The following is an 11,459-nucleotide window of genomic DNA, read 5'->3' on the forward strand; positions in this document are numbered from 1 at the left end:
GGGAAGAAATTGAGGATTGATGGGGGGTGGGAGGGTGGGGAGGGTGGGTGATGGGTACTGAGGACGGTACCTGTTGGGATGAGCACTGGGTGTTGTATGGAAACCAATTTGACAATAAATGTCACATGAAAAAAAAAAATGCCTGGTTGAATTCCCCTGGGAAGCCATTTGGTCCTGGACTCTTATTTGTTGGGAGATATTTTTTAACTGATTAAATTTCTTCGCTGGTTATGGGTCTGTTCATGTTTTCTGTTTCTTCCTGTTTGAGTTTTGAAAGTGTGTGGGTGCTTAGGAATTTGTCCGTTTCTTCCAGGTTGTCCAGTTTGTTGCCATATAATATTTCATAGGTTTCCCTGATAAATTGCTTGTATTTATGAGGGATTGGTTGTAATAATTCCATTTTCATTCATTATTTTATTTATTTGGGTCACCTCCCTTTTCTTTTTGAGAAGCCTGGCTGGAAGTTTATCAATTTTGTTTATTTTTTTCAAAAAAAAGAAAAAAAAAGTCTTGGTTTCATTGATCTGCTCTACAGTTTTTTTTTTTTATTTTCTATTGTTCATATCTGCTCTGATCTTTATTATTTCTCTTCTTCTGCTGGGTTTGGAGTGCCTTTGTTGTTCTGCTTCTATTTCCTTTAGGTGTGCTGTTAGAGTTTGTATTTGGGATTTTCCTTGTTTCTTGACATAGGCCTGGATTGCAATGTGTTTTCCTCTCAGGACTGCCTTTGCTGCATCCCAAAGCGTTTGGATTGTTGTATTTTCATCTTCATTTGTTTCCATATATTTTTTAATTTCTTCTCTAATTGCCTGGTTAACCCATTCATTCTTTAGTAGGATGTTCTTTAACCTCCATGCTTTGGCAGTTTTCCAGACTTTTTCCTGTGGTTGATTTCAAGTTTCATAGCATTGTGGTCTGAAAGTGTGCATGGTATGATCTCAGTTCTTTTATACTTATGAAGGGCTGTTTTGTGACCCAGTATGTGATCTATCTTGGAGAATGTTCCATGTGCACTCAAGAAGAAAGTATATTCTGTTGCTTTGCGATGCAGAGTTCTAAATAGATCTGTCAAGTCCATCTGATCCAATGTATCATTCAGGGCCCTTGTTTCTTAAATGATCCTGTGTCTAGATGATCTATCCAATGTTGTCAGTGGAGTATTAAAGCCCCTGCAATGACCACATTCTTATCAGTGAGGTTGCTTATGTTCGTGATTAATTGTTTTATATATTTGGGGACTTCCATATTCGCTGCATAGACATTTTTAATTGTTAGAACTTCCTGATGGATAGACCCTGTAATTATTATATAATGTCCTTCCTCATCTCTTGTTACAGCCTTTAATGTAAAGACTAGTTTGTCTGATAAAAGTATGGCTACTCCAGCTTTCTTTTGACTTCCAGTAGCATGATAGATAGTTCTCCATCCCCTCATGTTCAATCTGAAGGTGTCCTTAGGTCTAAAATGAGTCTCTTGTAGACAGCAAATAGATGGGTCTTGTTTTCTTTTATCCATTCTGATACCCTATGTCTTTTGGTTGGAGCATTTAGTCCATTTACATTCAGTGTTATTATAGAAAGATATGGGTTTAGAGTCATTGTGACATCTGTAGTTTTCATGCTTGTAGTGGTCTCTGGTACTTTGTGGTCCTTGCAACATTTCCCTCACAGAATCCCCCTTAGGATCTCTTGTAGGGATGGTTTAGTGGTGATGAATTTTTCAGTTTTTGTATGTTTGCGAAGACCTTTATCTGTCCTTCTATTCTGAATGACAGGCTTGCTGGATAAAGGATTCTCGGCTGCATATTTTTTCTGTTCATCACATTGAAGACTTCCTGCCATTCCTTTCTGGACTGCCAAGTTTCAATAGATAGGTCTGCTACTACCCTTATGTGTCTACCTTTGTATGTTAGGGCCATTTATCCCTAGCTGCTTTCAGGATTCTCTTTATTCTTCTTTTTCCACTTTCACTATGATATGTCGTGCAGAAGATCGATTCAAGTTATGTCTGAAGGGAGTTCTCTGTACCTCTTGGATTTCAATGCATGTTTCTTTCCCCAGATTGGAGAAGTTCTCAGCTATTATTTGTTCAAGTAAACCCTCAGCCCCTTTTTCTCTGACTCTTCTGGAATTTCTATGATATGGACATTTTATCAAAGAACAAAGAACAAAGATTAGGTGAAGGCCCCTACTTGAAATATCTTCATTGTCTGGCATGGAGACCCTTTGAGGTTTGACACAAGAGCAGAAGCCAGAAGAGAAATGTCTGGACCAGAGCGAATACCTTGAAAATCTTTCATTTTCCTGGACAGGCCATGGTGATATTGGTCTAATGTGCATATTATAAAAATACCCAAATGTAACAGTCAATATTCCATTTATGCTAATCTATTAGGCAATAAAGTGTAAAGTTGTTAAAGGTTTTCTACAGGTGATGTTTATTTAGTAAAAGGAAGATTTAAATAATGAGGACAGGCACGAAGGTGGCTCAAACAGTCGAGTTTCTGAGTCGAATTTGGCTCAGGTCATGATCTATTGGTTCTTGAGATCAAGTCCCAAGTCAGGCTCTGCAATGACAGCTTGAAGCCCTGGTCAGGATTCTCCTTCTCGCTCTTTCCAAATAAATAAAGACGAAACAACAAATACAGACGGAGAAAAAATATACATTCTTTGAAGAAATAAGAGCCCGTAAGACATGGTGTCATCTTCACAGTCCTTTGGCTTTGAGTGCAGCAGGTGTCTGTGTTTGTGTCTACAAGTGGTGTGCAGGTTGGGAATCCATCCAGCATTATGGTCTTGTATTACGGAATGTGCCCACAGTGGACAGGCACAGTCCTGTCCCCTTCTGCATTCTCAGGGGCCACACATCATCCTGTACTCTGCATCTCCAGAAGCTGAATGACTGGGCCAATTCCAATACTTTGACTCTCATCATTGTACACAAAGGCACATGTGTACCGGAACTCTCTCTTTCTTTAGGCGTGTACACCTAGCACAACTTTGGGGACATAATTTATAGGCATTTTTCGGGTGCTGCCTCCAGTTTCCAACATCTACAGACTCTTTACTCCGTTGCAGTCTTATGTGAAAAGCAGGGACCCCTGGGACTGAGTGGATACCTGAAGATTAGGAGGACAAGCCAGCACTGAGGCCATCAGGGTACCTAGGAGTGACCCATGGGGCAGGAAAGAAACCACACTCCCTCATTCTGACCTCCTGCACAGCATCCCTGCCCCATGTCCTAGAACACACTCATCCAGGCCCCATCCCATGAGAAACCCCAGTGGCCTGTGTGCCTCCTGGTCCATAGCTCTGCTGCTCAGAAGAGCAGCCAGTCCCTGCTTTCAGGCCAGTGGAGGATGCAGGCTGGACCACTGCTTTCTGCTTGCTGGCCCTCCTCCCAGGCTGGGTCACTTACTCTCAGGAAAGTACCGTAAGTGCAGGTCAGGTCAATGAGTTAAAGACCATGACCTGAATGGGTTCATCCTGAGGATTCAGTGGCAACAGCAAGAACCACTTGAACCTCGGCAAGCAAGAGAGTCCTTTACATAGCACATCAGGAGCTCAGGGAGACTGCAGGATGGAGACTCAGTCAGGCTTTGATACTGAGTCAAGCCCCTCCACCCTTCAGGCTCCTCCAGCAGTGGCACCCGGCACCTGCCAGCCCCATCTTTGGGGAGCAGTGTCCCTGCCATGAGCAGCCACACAGCACCCACAGGTGACCACAAGACACACAGGAATACTGCAGGGCTCCCTGATCTCCCAGCAAAGAAAGTGCCATTCCAACTGACACATCCTCAGAGGATTCCAGGCAGATCAGACACAACTCTGTAAAATCCAATGCTTTTGAGGTACCTTTCAGGAAGTCTATGAAAAATGTAGGTATCTTCCCAACTGCAGTATTCTGAGATGAATTCACTGAGCGGTGGAGTCAGGCACTGGGTTCCAGGACAGAAAAGAGAGACAAGGTGGCCAGCTCCCAAGATGCACAGGGCATGTTGTGGCAATGTGCTGGGAACCATATATTTATGTTACAGCTCTCTGGGTCCGGTTGAAAGAAAACATATATCCAAACAAACCTTATTTATGGACTTTTTGGATTATATCAACCAGAAAACATTTCAGAAAATTTGCACACTCTCACTCCATATACCTGCTTACTCTCATCTAAATTCGATCACATCATCCTATATTCCCAGATACTTTTTCACTTACTGGGAGTGCATGATATGCTCTAGAGAGACCGCAGTGACTCTACAACATTACTAGTAGACCTAATAAATGATTTAGTCATGTTAAGATATGTATGCGTTGTACATAACGTGCTTCATTTCTGTACATGAATCACAAACTATCAGAGTGAGAAATTAAGAAAATAATTTAAAATCACTCCAAAAAAAGAAAATACTTGACAATAAATCACCCTACAGGCACCTGGGTGTCACAGTCAGTGAAGCATCTGACTTTGGCTCAGGTCGTGACCTCACGATTTGTGTTCTGAGACTTCTGTTGGGCTCTGTGCTGACAGCTCAGAGTCAGGAGCCTGCTTCAGATTCTGTGTCTCCCTTTGTCTCAGCTCTTCCCCACTCATACACGTGCTCTCTTCCTTTCTGTGTGTGTATGTGTGTGTGTTTCCATGTATCTCTCTGTGTCAAGAATAAATAAACATAAAAAAATTTGAAAAGAAAAGAATGGATTTAACCAAGAAGATGAAAGACCTCTTTACTGAAAACCAGAAATCAGTGGAGAAAGAATTTGAACAGACAGAAATAAGCAGAAAGACATTCTATGCTAGTGGATCCCAAGAATTAAGATTGTCAAAATGTCCACACTACTTAAAGCCATCTATACATTCCCTAGGGGCAATCCTTTTCAAAGTTGAAGCATGTTCCCAAAAATAGAATAATCCTTCAAGGTGGACAGAACCACAAAAGGCTCTGAATACCAAAGTCATTGTGAGAAGGAGGACCACAGCTGGAAGCATCAAGCTTTCTGATTTGAAACTAGATCTCAAAGCTACAATAAGCCAAGTAGTACACTATTGGGGTAAAAGCAGACACACAGGTCATTGGAACAGAACTGAAGGCCCAGGAAGAAACCCACACATATGTAACCAATTAATTCACAACAAAAGAACCAAGAATATAATCTGAGGCAAAGGCAGTCTCCTCAATAGGTGGTGCCCAGAATCACTGGGCACAGAAAAACAACAGGCGCAGAAAAACAACTTGACACCTATTTAGCATCACACACAGAAACCAAGTTAAAATGTATTACAGACTTGAGACCTGAAACCACAAAGGCCTGGATAAGACCTTGGACAGAAGGTGTGGGAAATCGCACAATGATGTCCTGAGTTGGGAGATTATAGGGAACGCTTTGCCGAGCAGATCACTGCTCTCTGGCCTTCCTGCAAACAGCCAGCAGCAGCTCACTTACCTAGTTGGTGTGTATCTGGGGGGCAGGCGAGACTTGGCTGATCTAGTGCGTGTGTATCTAGGGGTTGGGTTCTGCACGGGCTCACCAAGTCCTTGGACCGTGTTGTCGCGTGGAATATTTTATCCTGTCTCGATGTGGTTTGCACCATGTCTTCAATATGTTCTTTCTAGCATGTGGCCCACTGATGTGTTGCACATCGTTTGTAGGCTTAATGACTACGGGAGCCTGAGAGCAGCTCATGGAGACGTCCCTTAAAGTCCCTCTCACCTCTCTTGACTTGCGTGGAGTCTGAAGCAATCCTTTCTGCTGTCCTTGGCTTTGCTGGACAAAGCCAAATGCCACACCCACGAGAATGTTTGGATCTCAGTCTTGACTTGAGTTTTGGGATTTGACACCAGAAGCCAAAGCTACAAAGGAAACCTAAACAAGTGGGACTACATGAAACTAAAAAAACCAGTTCTGCACAGCAACAATATCTTCCACAGAATGGAAAGGCAACATAGTGAATGGGAGAAAATACTTGCAAACTACATACGTGGTCAAGGGTGAAAACACAAAAGATACCAAGAACTCCTACGGCGCCACAATGCAAAAGCAAAGAGCAATGATGGACCTGGCAGAGTCCTGAAGAGGCATTCTTCCAATGAAGACATACAGATGGCCACCACATACATGAAGAGAAGTTCCATGTCACTCCACATTAGGGAAATGAAAGTCCAAAGCCAAAGAGATATCACCTGAAACCTGTCTGAACGGTCTTATCAAAAAGACAAGAAAACACAAGCGTCGGGTACAATGTGGAAGAAGGCGAATCATTGGGCCCTGTTGGTGGCATTGTAACTTGGTGCAGAGGCAGTCGGAAAAATATAAAGTTTCCTCAAAAAATTAAACAGGAACATGCGTGTCATCCAGCAACTTCCCTCAATTACCCTCTAGGTACTACACAAAACACATGAAATCACTAACTCCCAAAAATACCTTCACACCTGTTATTGTAATAGCCTGGAGGGCATTATGCTAAGTGAAAGAACTCACACAGAGAAAAACACAAACAGAATGTTCGCACATATATGGGGAATCTGAAAGAAAAACTAGGAAAACAAAAAACAAAAATTCTCAAAACATAATGAAACAAACCCATCAATACATAAAGATGATTGGAAAGGTGAGGGGCAGGAAGGAGGGAAATAGGTTAAAGGTCAAAAGATAAATGCGAGGGGATCCTGGGTGGCTCGGTTGGTTAAGCGTCCGACTTCGGCTCAGGTCATGATCTCACGGTCCGTGAGTTCGAGCCCCACGTCAGGCTCTGTGCTGAATGCTCAGAACCTGGAGCCTGTTTCAGATCTGTGTCTCCCTCTCTCTCTGCCCCTCCCCTGTTCATGCTCTGTCTCTCTCTGTCTCAAAAATAAATAAACATTAAAAAAAAATTAAAAAAAAAAGATAAATGCGAATAAAAAAAGACCAGGTCAACAGGGAAATAGAGACTACATGTGACTCAGTACCTCAAATTCTAGCTTCCTCTATTTCAAAGTCCTTAGTTCATTCCATTCCATTCAATAGACCTACCTAAATAATAAGGTATTATCATGAATTGGCAGTTTTTGAAAGATGAGTTCCTTACTTAGGATTTCATACCGAAAAGGACAGAGTGCTTAGATTACTAGGTAAGTTATATTTTCCATAATTTTTATGGTTTATTGAAGTACCATTATGTCACAAAAATCTCCTTAGATCTAAGTGGATAATTTCATTACTCTAAACATATGTACAGGGGCGCCTGGGTGGCTCAGTCTGTTAAGCGTCTGATTTTGGCTCAGGTCATGATCTCATGGTTCCTGAGTTCAAGCCCCACATCACGCTCTGTGCTGACAGCTCGAAGCCTGGAGCCTGCTTCGGATTCTGTGTCTCCCTGTCTCTCTGCCCCTCCCTGCTCACGCTCTATTTCTCTCTCTCAAAAATACACAAACCATTTAAAAAAATAAACATATGTACATAGCACTAAAACAGTACACAAAAGGTAAGATACGTTGTCCATCACACAAAAGTGATTTCCTTTCTCCTTGTTGTAGCCAGCGTTTGGTGATGAAAAGGTTTCGGGAATCGAGCTCATGTATCAAACTCCATGTGATGGGTTACCCAGAATATACTAATCATGGAAATCAAGAAAATAATGATATTCAAGATAATCATAATCTCCTTAATTGCTGACAGAGACAACTCAACCCCTGGGGACAAAACAGACACCTAGGAGCAGCAGCTGCTCAAACTGGCCTACACCACACCATCTTACTGAAAACATAAAGCACCAGTCAGCTCGATATGGAAGTTTGGGAAAGCCTCTGCTCTTAGGCCTTTGCTTTCAGCGAGGTCAAGGTGCTGCCTTCAGGATGTTTTCAGCCTTTGAGACAGGATTGGAACTCTCTAGTGAAATGAGATATTCCCATGCAACACAACGCATTCCTTGGAAAGAACTGGGTCCCTGACGCGGTCCGGACTCCACACGGGCCACAGCACCACACTCATGCACACACACTCCCCCCAACAACCGGGGAGAGGTAGAACCCATGCAATGAAAGAGCGTTTGCTCAAGACCTCATTTCCAAGGGGGCTGAGAGAGGAGCACTGCCTGCTCAAGTACACATGTACTGGTTTCTAGGGACCCGGTGGGCTCCGAGTCACTTCTCCCTCGTGCTGCCTGGTGAGTCCCGGAGGAGATGTGATTGCTGAGGTCTGAAAGTCTTGAAACACGGAACGAATGCAAGAGGGGAGGCACTCCACGGAAACAGGAAGCACCACGCCCCACGGATAGGAAGAACAAAACCCAAAGTCTGCCTTTGACAAGGAGCTTTTCCATCCACCTTCCTCGCCAGAGTGCGAAGAAGACGTTCCCACCCAACATTTCCCAAAAAGATGACTTTGGACTCCATCCAAAACACCCAGTTCTCTTCAGCACACATCTCCAAGTAGGAAAGAGTCTGGACCACCCTCTAAAACACAGAAGCGCCACTTATTCCTGGCCCATTTGCTCAGAGTTCATTGATTGAATGCAAATGGCCTTCAGAAATGAAGAGCTCAACAGGGAGTTGCACTTCCCCTAATTCAGACTCCTACCCCATAGTCCCATTGACTCCCATGATAGAGGACCCCCTTTAGCCACAAGCGGGGTGGGATCTCTTCCGCATATCAGAGGGTGCACCTCTGCCACCACGGGCAGAGCTTGGTGGGGCAGGGCAGCGGGTGTGGAGGGGGGAGGCAGGAGGCCTGTGTTCACCTGCTGCTTCCACTCTCAACCCCTTCAACACCGTCCCCAGCTGGCCTCCAGCAACTCAGGCCCACCACCCTGACTCTCCCTGGAATGTTTCTCTGGAATCTCAGGTCCCTTGTGCTTCATTTTCACAGGCAGGAATGTTTCCTCCTGCTCATGGCTGCGACTTCCCTGGCCCTGCCTTGACATTTTCCCACAACCGCAGGTCCACGCTTTCCTTCGTTCGTTCCTTAGTTCCTTCATTAGCACCTCCACCCTCCAGCCACCAACCCGGTCAGACCTCCATGGGCACTCAGGGCGCCCCCCCTCTCGACCTGCGCCACTCCCCACCACCGGGGCCTAACCCCCTACATGATCTGGGGCCCTCCTCCTCCAGGGAACCGGGTTCCAACCCAGAAAGCTCACTCCTGAGTCCTCCAGACCACAGTCGCAAAGGAGCCCAGGAAGAAGCCCGGAGCAGGAGGGGGGGTGGGGCATGGAAGGGGAAGACAGAGAGGGGCAGGGGGGAAGGCCACATGGGACCTTGTCACCAGGATCCCTACCTCAGCAGCACCGCGACTGAGGCAGGTCCTGGAGGGAGGCTGTGGATCTCAGCTGCTCCACCTTTAGGCTTCTCCCAGATGGTCTTTCGGGGGCGCCGGGGGGACATCGCATGGACCTCTGCCCCTGCAAGGGCAGGCAATCCAGCAGCGCAACCAAAACCGAGGCGACCCGGGAGCGCGTCGCGCGCCCTGGCCTCTGGCTCCAGGAGCAGCAGGAGCAGCAGGGCCGCCACCCTCCGAGGCTGGAGGCTCATGGCTCCCAGTCTTCTCCACGCGGGCCCCGCCAGCGCTCCCGCGAGCGCTCCCGCGAGCACTACCGCCACCGTCACGGCTACCGGGTCGCAGGCGCCAGGCAGCAGCATGTCCCCCGTCGGGGGCTCAGGTGGGCGTCAGCCCCTGGCTGGCCCAGACACTTGGGGGCTTGGGGTGGCAGGCGGGCTGGGAGCCAGGACTCACAGCACCTCTGCAGCCTCAGCTGTGTCCCTCACCGGGCTCCGCCCCTGGCCCACGCGCATGCGGGCACTCGTGCGGGCGCTCCCGCACACCTGCTTGGGCCCAGGATCCAAGCAGCCCCATCCCCACACCCCCACCCCCACCCCCCGCAGGGGGCTCAGCTCCTGGGCGCCAGGGTCTGCACCACCGCACCTCGCTGCGCCCACCAGATGCTCTGACGGCCTGCCTGCCAGCCTGACAGCCAGGAGCCAGGCAGAGGGCTCCAGAGACCAGGCCAGTGGGAGAGGGACTGGCAGGTGTCTCCTCCCAAGGTGGACACCTCCCTGTCACCCCTCAAGAGACCCAGGAAGCTTTTGCAAAGCTGGTTTCCCAGGGAGGTGGCTGGACGGGAACCCAGTGCTCCCTCTTGCATCCTAGGCCTCTGTGTTTCTTCTTCACTCTGCCTCACGTTCCCGCCAACCGTGGACATCTGCAGCTGTGCACCCTCCTCGCTCGTGACCAGTGACCGCAAGGGCAGCCCTAAGGGACAGGGAGACACACTGGGCACACGAGACTCCTTCCACCTCCCTTCTCCTGGAAATGCCGGTGCTTTTCAGCTCTGCATGCCCTTCCCATGGCCCTACCTGGACTGCACCACCAGCCGTCCCACCCTCAAGTCCACCCTGCCACCGCTGACTGTGGCATGTCCTTCAACTCTGTGGAACCGCCTTTCCACCTCCACTACTTCCCAACCCCCATGTTTTCTTCACAGTGTGCCTCAGATCCCAACTCCTCCGTGCCATTTTCCTTTTCTTGCTTTTCAATTGCTTTTCTACGTTTCTTTCTTTTGGTGAGAGAGAGAGAGGCCATCACCCATGCCATTTTGCAGCAAGCATCGACTGAAAGTGCAAGGTGTACCAGACCCCGTTCTGGAGGGCCAGTGTGCAGAGGTGGGCAAGAAAACATAGGCCTGAGGATTCAAGGGGAGCAACAGGACTACCATCCAGGGTGAGGAGGAGTAGAGAGACCAAGCAGTCAAGGCTTTCTATGAAAGGAGCATCAAGGGCACAAACCTACGCAGCCCTGGAAGGAGAGCAGGGAGTCACGGACATATGGATCATCGAATGTCAGTCCCAATGTGCAGCCTTCATCACATGTCCTCACCTGAGGACTTGCAAAGAGGCACCCCCAGACTGGACCTGGTAGAAGCAGGACTTACAGCAAAAGCACAAGACTGGTCTGTGGACTTCATGGTCATGGGAAGGACACCATCCCACAATACCCACCAAGGGACTCTGGACTCTGGTGACTTGGACTTACTGTGTACCATCAGGACCTGTCAGGACTCTTTCAAGTGCACAAGGGAAGAGAAAACTAAGCCACAAGCCTAGGAGAATAGAGATGCAAAACCTTTCTCCCCCCAGGGGCAATGTCAATGATCTCATGCTATACAAATGCAAATGACCTCTGCTAGCATTAGAAAGGTCACCAGTTTTCGGCCTCATTTATCAGTCCCATGCCACAAGTCCACTTGGGTTCCATTGGCTCCATAGGGACCATTTGCCTGCATTCTCCGGGGGAGCAGCTTCCTATCCTACCAGAACCCTCACGTGTGTCTCCGTGTCATGGCACGTATTGATAGATAGGAGAATGACGTTTCCCTTTCATTTTAAACATTGTGCTGATGCCTTCCTCCTGGCTCTGCGTCTCCACTGAGAAGACTGTTTTGCTCAGCTTACTTGGTGTGTGTGTGTGTGTGTGTGTGTGTGTTCATATGCATAT

Source organism: Neofelis nebulosa, chromosome 4 (genome assembly GCF_028018385.1).
Source record: "Neofelis nebulosa isolate mNeoNeb1 chromosome 4, mNeoNeb1.pri, whole genome shotgun sequence".
NCBI lineage: Eukaryota > Metazoa > Chordata > Mammalia > Carnivora > Felidae > Neofelis > Neofelis nebulosa.